Source organism: Branchiostoma floridae, chromosome 19, assembly GCF_000003815.2.
Source record: "Branchiostoma floridae strain S238N-H82 chromosome 19, Bfl_VNyyK, whole genome shotgun sequence".
Classification (NCBI taxonomy): domain Eukaryota; kingdom Metazoa; phylum Chordata; class Leptocardii; order Amphioxiformes; family Branchiostomatidae; genus Branchiostoma; species Branchiostoma floridae.
The window spans coordinates 46,650-55,169 of NC_049997.1; the positions used below are offsets into that span (position 1 = coordinate 46,650).

At 44.0% G+C, this 8,520-nt stretch overlaps 1 long non-coding RNA gene across 1 annotated transcript; it reads left to right on the forward strand.

Moving 5' to 3' along the window:
- The first annotated feature begins 361 nt into the window (after window positions 1–361).
- On the forward strand, window positions 362–2,920 carry LOC118406447. The gene is made up of 2 exons (XR_004830041.1): window positions 362–608; window positions 2,425–2,920. It is a non-coding gene; the product is annotated as an uncharacterized LOC118406447 (long non-coding RNA).
- Window positions 2,921–8,520: the final 5,600 nt, after the last annotated feature.

Sequence of the window (8,520 nt, forward strand, 5' to 3'; positions counted from 1 at the left end):
CACTTTTCTGAGGGTAAATTGGCTTTCTTTTGGCCTCCTGCCGTGCATGAACTCCAGTGACCCCAATAACTCCAGCCCTGGGCGACAGGTGACAGGTGTCTGTCTGCTAATTAATTGAATTTTGCCGCCAGCCAATCAGCGAAGAGAAAGAAACACTTCGTCGGCAATTGGTATCAAAGCAACCAATGACACAACACTTCTCAAGCAAACCGCGAATTTCCAAAACTGAAGCTGATTGGCTAATATTGTCACTCGTATATGTAGACGCAACCATTCATGTTTAGGAGGATTTGGAAATCTATGTTACTTAATAAAAGGTACTGCAAAGAATATAAGAAGAGAATATGTACATTGTTTTGAAACATATTTATCATACAGTAACACAATGATAGATATACGGAATGAAACCTTCAGGTCTGACATATTTTTACAGAGCTTCTTGAACATTCCAACCCAGCTACTTGGACTCGTCCTGCGTCACATGTATGCAAGATTGTGTTGCGTGAACTAGACGGCAAGCGCAGCTTCGGAGTTCCTCGAATTTTCTGCGCTTTTTTACGTCAGTTTCTACCCAATTTTGGTTGTCATCGGTGGCAGAACATCATAAGGTAAGAAATGGCTATCCTTCCATTGTCCACTCCGTTGTTATTGTACTTTGAAAGGTGTTTTCGTTTGTGAAATTCGTCAGTACGTCCTTGGTACGTGCAAAACCGCGGGCAAGTGCTAACGAGCACTGGCGCGCTGTCGTCATTGTGTAAACCTCTCCGTTTGCTGTCAAAAACAATTGACAAAAAAAATATTCCTAGACGTTACTTGCGTCTTTCCATATTTCTGTTGAATAATGATTTACTTGCGAGTTTGTTTATTTCCGTGGAAACATCTCTTAACTCTTACGTTTTGATGTAGTCAGGACGATTAGGTGCCGTCCTTCGGATTATGTGTAAATAATTTTCACGTAAAATTACGAGCAGCTATACTTGCAAACTCTGCTCCAATAATTTCACACGAGATGTTATGGTGTTTTGTGCATAATTCTGTTTGTTGACGGTAACTGAATATTTTATTTTGGTCGTGAGGACGTCCACATATTTTTCTGTGGGGAGGGGGGGCAAATAGTTTCACAAGTTTAACCGAATAATAATTTTTCGTTCGTTCATTATATGCTGCTTACTGCATGGTTGATGTAAGAAGTGAAATGCCGTACACATATCTATGCCATGTTTTGGGGCATTTAGCAAAACTGCAAGCAAGAATGTTATACTTTGCCACCAATGTTGGTTGGTTGAAGTTGGTTTGTGAAACCTATGTTATTCCAGCCCATAGTTATGCCAGGGGTCATCATAGCCATAATTTGTTTCATGTTGAATGTTGTATACTATAAACCTGACACTGGCACAGTGTGGTCGTCTTTGAGTCAGTGCACACTTGTAACATAAATGGCGCTGTTGTTACAATAAGCCATTTGCACAAAAGCCCTCTCACACAGAGATCAGAACGCATGTGCGGCAAGCCGGCAACAGAAATTCTACTTTGTAGATAATATGTGAAAGGTAAGGTCGCTGTTTGCGTGGACTTAATGTTGCAGTAGCGGGAAAATGGATTGTTTGTATAGCGCCATCCCACAACTAAAATGCATTCACAGTACTGTACTTACATAGTCATACTGTAATGGAAAAGCCACCTCCTCTATAAACCACCAGTCAGTACCATTTACTGGTTACTCGGCAACGGTTCTACAAATGGACAGAAAAGTCTGCTTTTGATTTTGACAGTGCTAGCATGCTCAACTCTCACTGATCTAACCATATCTATACTTTGAATAATGCAGCACAGTATACTTTTCTACCATGGTGTTATACAGTACATTGTATGGACTCCAATGGAGAAATGAATGAATGCAAACTAAAATAAAATTGTCTTGTAAGTATTCATGTTTCTCCACTGTATCAAGTATCTCAAACATTTTACTGTGGTATTGAGACATGGAGAAATGAATGAATGCGAACTAAAATAAAATAAAATTGTGTCTTGTACATATTCATGTTTCTTCACCATTATTATAACGAGTACCTCAAACATGTCATTGTGGTACTGAGACAATATGATACTGAGAGTAGCGAAGTGGTCACCATGAAAACTGTGAACATAAAACCACCATTTAGTTTCTGTATTTACAGTATTACCCAGAATTTTTGTCGCCCGCACATGTGTACTCTAATAGAGGGTAAGCAAAACTCCATTTCAAGCATACTGGTTATATTTTTCATCTTTTTTTTCAGTCAACCATCATATGATATGCAACCTTTATTTTTTTTTCTTTAAAGTTGAAGGCTTCATAATTGTTGACCCAATGTCTAGTAACTAAATATAAGTACTAATGTCTCAAAGAACTGCTGCTACACTCTCATATTTGTAATATTTCAGGAGGAATGCCACGTCGACGTAAGAATAAGACTTCTGCTGAATTGATGAGGCTGAATGCCTGGAAGGGACAACAGGAAACAAAGACAGCTGGTAAGCAGGAATTGGAGGTAAGACTAAGAGGGCAGAAGCCAGCTGATGAGCAGGAAGTGGAGGTAAGAGGTCAGGTGCCAGCTAATGAGCAGGAAGTGGAGGTAAGAGGACAGGAGCCAGCTAATGAGCAGGAAGTGGAGGTAAGAGGACAGGAGCCAGCTAATGAACAGGAAATAGAAGTAGCAGGACAGGACCTAGATGACAAGCAGCAATTACAGGTAACTGGGCTGGAGCCAGCTGATCCAAAGGAAGTAGAGGTAACAGGGGAGTGGAAGGATAGCGAGTTCACATTCAATCCCTTCACACAAAATGATCAATTGCAACTAGCAGGCCAGTTGAACCTTTCTGTTCATCGATATCTCAATATTCAGGAAAGGAATGTTCCTTTGGAGGCACCAATCAGTCCCATCAGAATTATTGGGGATGGTAATTGTTTCTATAGAGCTATTAGTTACCTTATCTGTGGCACCCAAGAGTATCATGATGTATTAAGGCAGCTTACAGTAGAATATATGTCAACATTGTCTGAAGATGTTTACAGGCCTTGGTTGGCATTCGAGCACCCTGAAAAAACCATGGACCAGTACCTGTCTCGTGATGGTCGAAGCATGCAGAATCGTCATCCAGCAGATCTTGAAACATGGGCCACACAAGTAGAAATAAATGCGATGTCTACACTACTGGGAAGACGCATCTTTGTGTACGTGTACGGTAAAGCATGGCTATAAGTGGGAATGGATGAAGCACCCATGGTGTGAGAGTAATACAAGCATGTTAGATGGTAGAAATGCTATATACATGCAACATACGAATGGTAACCATTTTGATGTTGTCACAGCAACAGTTTTCAACAAAAGACAGACAAGGAGTATGTCACGGCGCCACAGAGAGGAAACTACAGAAGCCTCACAAGTTGCCTGCATCAAGAGAAAGACTGTGCTGAATGCCAATAATGATGACGACGACCGGAAAAGGGTCAGACGAGACCGAGAAAGGAAACGGTACCAGGAGGATCCGGAATATGCCAAGGCCCAACGGGATGGAAAGAAGACTCGATATAGCACAGATAAACAGCACGCCCAGGAGAAGCGCGAAAGGGAACGGGAGCGAGCACTGGAGCGCTATTACACTGATGATGACTATGCCAAGCAGAAGCGCGAAAGGGAACAGGAGCGAGCGCTGGAGCGCTATCACACTGATGATGACTATGCCAAGCAGAAGCGCGAAAGGGAGCAGGAGCGCTATCACACTGATGATGACTATGCCCAGCAGAAGCGCGAAAGGGAGCAGGAGCGCTATCACACTGATGATGACTATGCCCAGCAGAAGCGCGAAAGGGAGCAGGGGCGAGCGCTGGAGCGCTATCACACTGATGATGACTATGCCCAGCAGAAAAAAAGAAATGTGCAGATTAACAGACAGAAGAAGCAGAATTTAGCAGATGTCAATAAGGACATTGAACAGTTCCAGATGGAATGCAAAGAGGGACCAGAATATGTTTGCACTGTATGTCACAGGCTTTTGTTTCGCAATCAAGTCGTAATCTGTCATCGTGATGGTAAAAAATCAAGGTATGTTCGGGCTGTTAAGCACTGTCTTACAGGTACGTATGTACATCAATGCAACGTGGACTGCAGCCCACATGCGTGTCCCATAGCTAAGTCATCTAGGGGCAAAGAGTGGATATGTCACTGTTGTCATAGGCACATGATAGATAAAAAGACAATTCCATACGAGGCTCAGAGTAATAAGATGAAGCTCCCAGAAATACCCCCTGAGCTGAAAAGTCTCAATACTCTGGAGTCCCAACTGATAGCCAAGAGAATACCATTCATGAAAGTTGCAGCTCTCCCGAAAGGGGGTCAGAAAGGTGTTGTTGGCCCAGTAGTGTGTGTCCCAGCAGATGTGAGTGAAACACATGCAATCCTTCCCAGAATGCCTTCAGAAGCTCAGTTAATCAAGGTGAAACTTAAGAGGAAGCTACAGTACAGTGGGCATCACATGTATAGACAAATCAGTCCATTGAAGGTTGATGTTGCTTTGAAGTATCTTGTTGAAAATAATGAACATTACAGCGGTACGTCTATCGATGCAGACTGGGCTACTTCTTGGAATGAAGAAGGAGGCCTTGTTGAACCATCTGATGCTGAACAAGGAGGGAATGGCGCCTTAGAAGTTCATACAGCTCCTGAGCACCGCAAGTCTGTCACTGAAGAGGGGGATCATATGGAAGGGCCAACTAGGAATGATATGGAAGATGATGAAACAGACAACTAGGAATGATATGGAAGATGATGAAACAGACAACGTTATTCGACAGGTAAATGAGGAAGAAGCCATGGAAGTAGCAGCTCTTAGTGAGGAAGAAACTGTGGAAGAAGCAGCTCTGAGCAAGGAAGAAACCATGGAAGAAGCAGCTCTGAGCAAGGAAGAAACTGTGGAAGAAGCAGCTCTGAGCGAGGAAGAAACCATGGAAGAAGCAGCTCTGAGTGAGGAAGAAACTGTGGAAGAAGCAGCTCTGAGCAAGGAAGAAACTGTGGAAGAAGCAGCTCTGAGCGAGGAAGAAACCATGGAAGAAGCAGCTCTGAGCAAGGAAGAAACTGTGGAAGAAGCAACTCTGAGCGAGGAAGAAACCATGGAAGAAGCAGCTCTGAGCGAGGAAGAGGAACTAGACAGCCGCTTGCGGGGACTGCCACATGACACTTGCCTCCAGCCAGTAGATATAGGACAGGATTTTCTTGACCACCACGATGAACGCGTCATGTGTGTGGCTCCAGGAGAGGGGAGCAAACCAATTTCTGTGTTCCAGGAGGTTGGGGGAGAGGCAATGTCCTTCCCTGTTCAATTCCCTACTGGAAAGTTTTCTTTTAATGTTGATCGTGATGTACGTATTACGCCCAGCAAGTACTTCAAGGCACGCCTTATGGGTGCAGATACGCGGTTTGCAAGCGACACTAACTACATATTCTTTGCACAATACGTAACAGAGTTGCGCTTCATACAGTCGAATATTTCCATATCTATGCGCAAAGGTTCGCCGACGACAAGTGGCGGCCGTAAAATATCTGCTGGTATGTTGTCAAACAAAGAGGACTTACAGGCTATACTTAAGTCAGATGAAGGCTATCGCTTCCTTCAGCCAGTCAGGGGTACTCCGCAGTTCTGGGACAAGGCGCTAAATGAATTGTATGCAATGATAAGACAGCTGGGAATTCCCACGTGGTTTGCTACGTTTTCTGCTGCGCTGGCCAGAAGTGTTAGAGGCGATTCGACAAGATCATGGCACAGTACCAGTAAGCGACTTGTCGTGGGAAGAGCGTTGTGACATTTTGAAGAGTAATCCTGTCACAGCTGCTCGCGTGTTTGATCGCAGAGTCAAGCTGTTTTTCAAACACCTCATTAAATCTCCATCGCAGCCAATTGGCGAGGTCATAGACACGTTCACGAGGACTGAATTCCAGCAAAGGGGCTCACCCCATATCCATTGTTTGTTTTGGGTGAAAGATGCACCAAAATTGGGTGTAAATTCTGAAGAAGAGATCTGCTCTTTTGTGGACAGATATGTGTGCTGTCAGCTGCCAAACTCAGAAACAGATAAGGAGTTATTTGACATAGTTAGCCAGGTTCAAATGCACCGAAAGGGTCATACATCGTCATGCAAGAAAGGTGGCAAGATCTGTAGGTTTGGATTCCCTAAGCCTCCAGTGAATCAGACATTTCTGTGCAGCCCTGTCTCCCTACAGGACCTGACCGATGAAGAATCAGCATCCATTGCTGGAAGGAAGAAGCAAGCCGAATCTGACCTGAAAAAATTCTGGGATGTGTTGGACAAGAAAACAGAGCCAGAGAAGTGCTCCACTGAGGACGTTCTCAAGGAGGCCAATCTCACCACTGCACAGGTCTGTGACGCTTTGAACTTGATTGCAAACAGGAAGCAAGTATTCCTCAGACGCGAGCCAAAGGACATGTGGGTGAACAATTTCAATCCACATCTGCTCCGAGCTTGGAATGCGAACATGGACATCCAATATGTTCTCGATGCATACAGTTGTGTCAAGTACATAGTATCATACATCAGCAAAGCAGAAAGAGAAATGGGAAAGCTGCTCAAACAGGCTCAGAAAGAGGCAAGGGAAGGCAACGAGGATGTACTGACAGAAATGAGAAAAGTTGGCAATGCCTACCTTCACCACAGGGAAGTGAGTGCCCAGGAGGCTGTCTATCGTGTCTGTAGCCTGAACTTGAAGGAGTGCTCAAGACAAGTCACATTCATTCCAACAGATGAACAAGCTAATCGCTTGTCAAAACCTTTGGCCGACATTCAGAAGCTTGCAAGCGAGGGAAACGGTGATGAAGAAAACATCTGGATGCCGAACATTATGGATCGGTACAAGGCGAGGCCACAAGAAGAACCTTTCCGATCAATGTGTGCTGCAGAATTTGTCTCCGAGTATCGCGTCGTTTCTTGTTCAGGCCAGCAAGAAAATGCTCAGCAGTCTTCCAGAGGGGAAGCAAGGCATGTGTTGAGGGATAATTACGGGGCTGTACAAAAACGTACAAGATCTGATCCAGCCGTCATCCGCTTTGCCAAATTTAATAAAAAGAAAGAGCCAGAGCGATTCTACTTGACATTGCTCAAGTTGTACTTGCCACACTACCATGATGCACAGTTGAAACCACCACAATATGCCAAGTATGAAGAGTTCTACTCGAATGGCTTTGCTCCCATATCAGACAGGGAGGATAGAGTAAATGTCATTGTGAATGGGAATAGGCGTAAATTTGAGCAAAATGTTGAGGAACTTGAGCAGGCTCGTAAAGACGCGGAAGATGGTAATCTAGAAGATGTTTGGGCCCAGATCTTCCCCGAAGTGGAACAAGAAAGACTTGATTGTCTAGATAAGAGGGGAGAAAATGAAGTGGATGGGGTTATTGAGGGCACTGAGGATGACATTCCTGACCTAGCGACAACTGACAAATCAAAAGAAAGAAGCTTTACCCTAGAAGCCTGCCAGACAAAGATCCAGTATAAAACTGCGGTCCCCATGATGCAGTCACTCAACCCAATGCAACAGGGGGTCTTCTATTTTGTAAGGAATTGGTGTATGGAAACTGCACAGGGAAAGCGACCAGATCCCTTTCATATTTTTGTGACGGGTGGTGCGGGGACTGGAAAGAGCCATCTCATAAAATGCATATATTATGAGGCTACCAGGTTACTAGGAAAGGCACAAGAAAACCCTGACAAGGTCTCTGTCCTTCTTACGGCACCCACAGGAACTGCTGCATTCAATATCGGTGGGAGCACTGTCCACCATGCCTTTCATCTGATGTGTGTTACGAAGACGTATCAGCCCTTGTCTGAAAGTACCCTTAACACTTTGCGTGCGCAATATGAAAGCCTCAAAATTGTGATTGTAGATGAAGTATCGATGGTCGACATGAAGCTCATGTCTTCCATTCATGGTAGATTGGGTCAGCTGACCCAGTCAAGGTCAAGTGCAAACTTTGGAAATGTGAGCATCTTGGCAGTAGGTGACATGTATCAGATCCCTCCAGTCAGGGGACAAAGTCTCTACAGGGGAAAAGATTTCATTGACTTGTGGAATCCAATCTTTGAAGTTGTTGAACTTCAGGAAATCATGAGACAGAAGGATGATGCTGCCTTTGCAAACCTTTTGAATAGAATGAGGGTAAAGAGAAAAAAAGACAAACTTTCTGATGAAGATGACAAAACTCTATCATCAAGGGTGTTATCTACAGACTTTGCATCAAATGATTATCCTAAGGATGCACTTCACATCTTTTCCACCAATAAAGCTGTTGTAGATTATAATGACAAGATGTTGAATCTCAGGTGTTCAGATGTTACATGTTTTGAAGCCTCCGATTTTGTCAAAGATCCCACAACAGGTTCAATGACAAGACGACCTCATGCACAAGGAGATAAAGACGACCTCCTTGATGTGGTCAAAGTTGGGATTGGTGCTCGTGTCATGCTTTGTA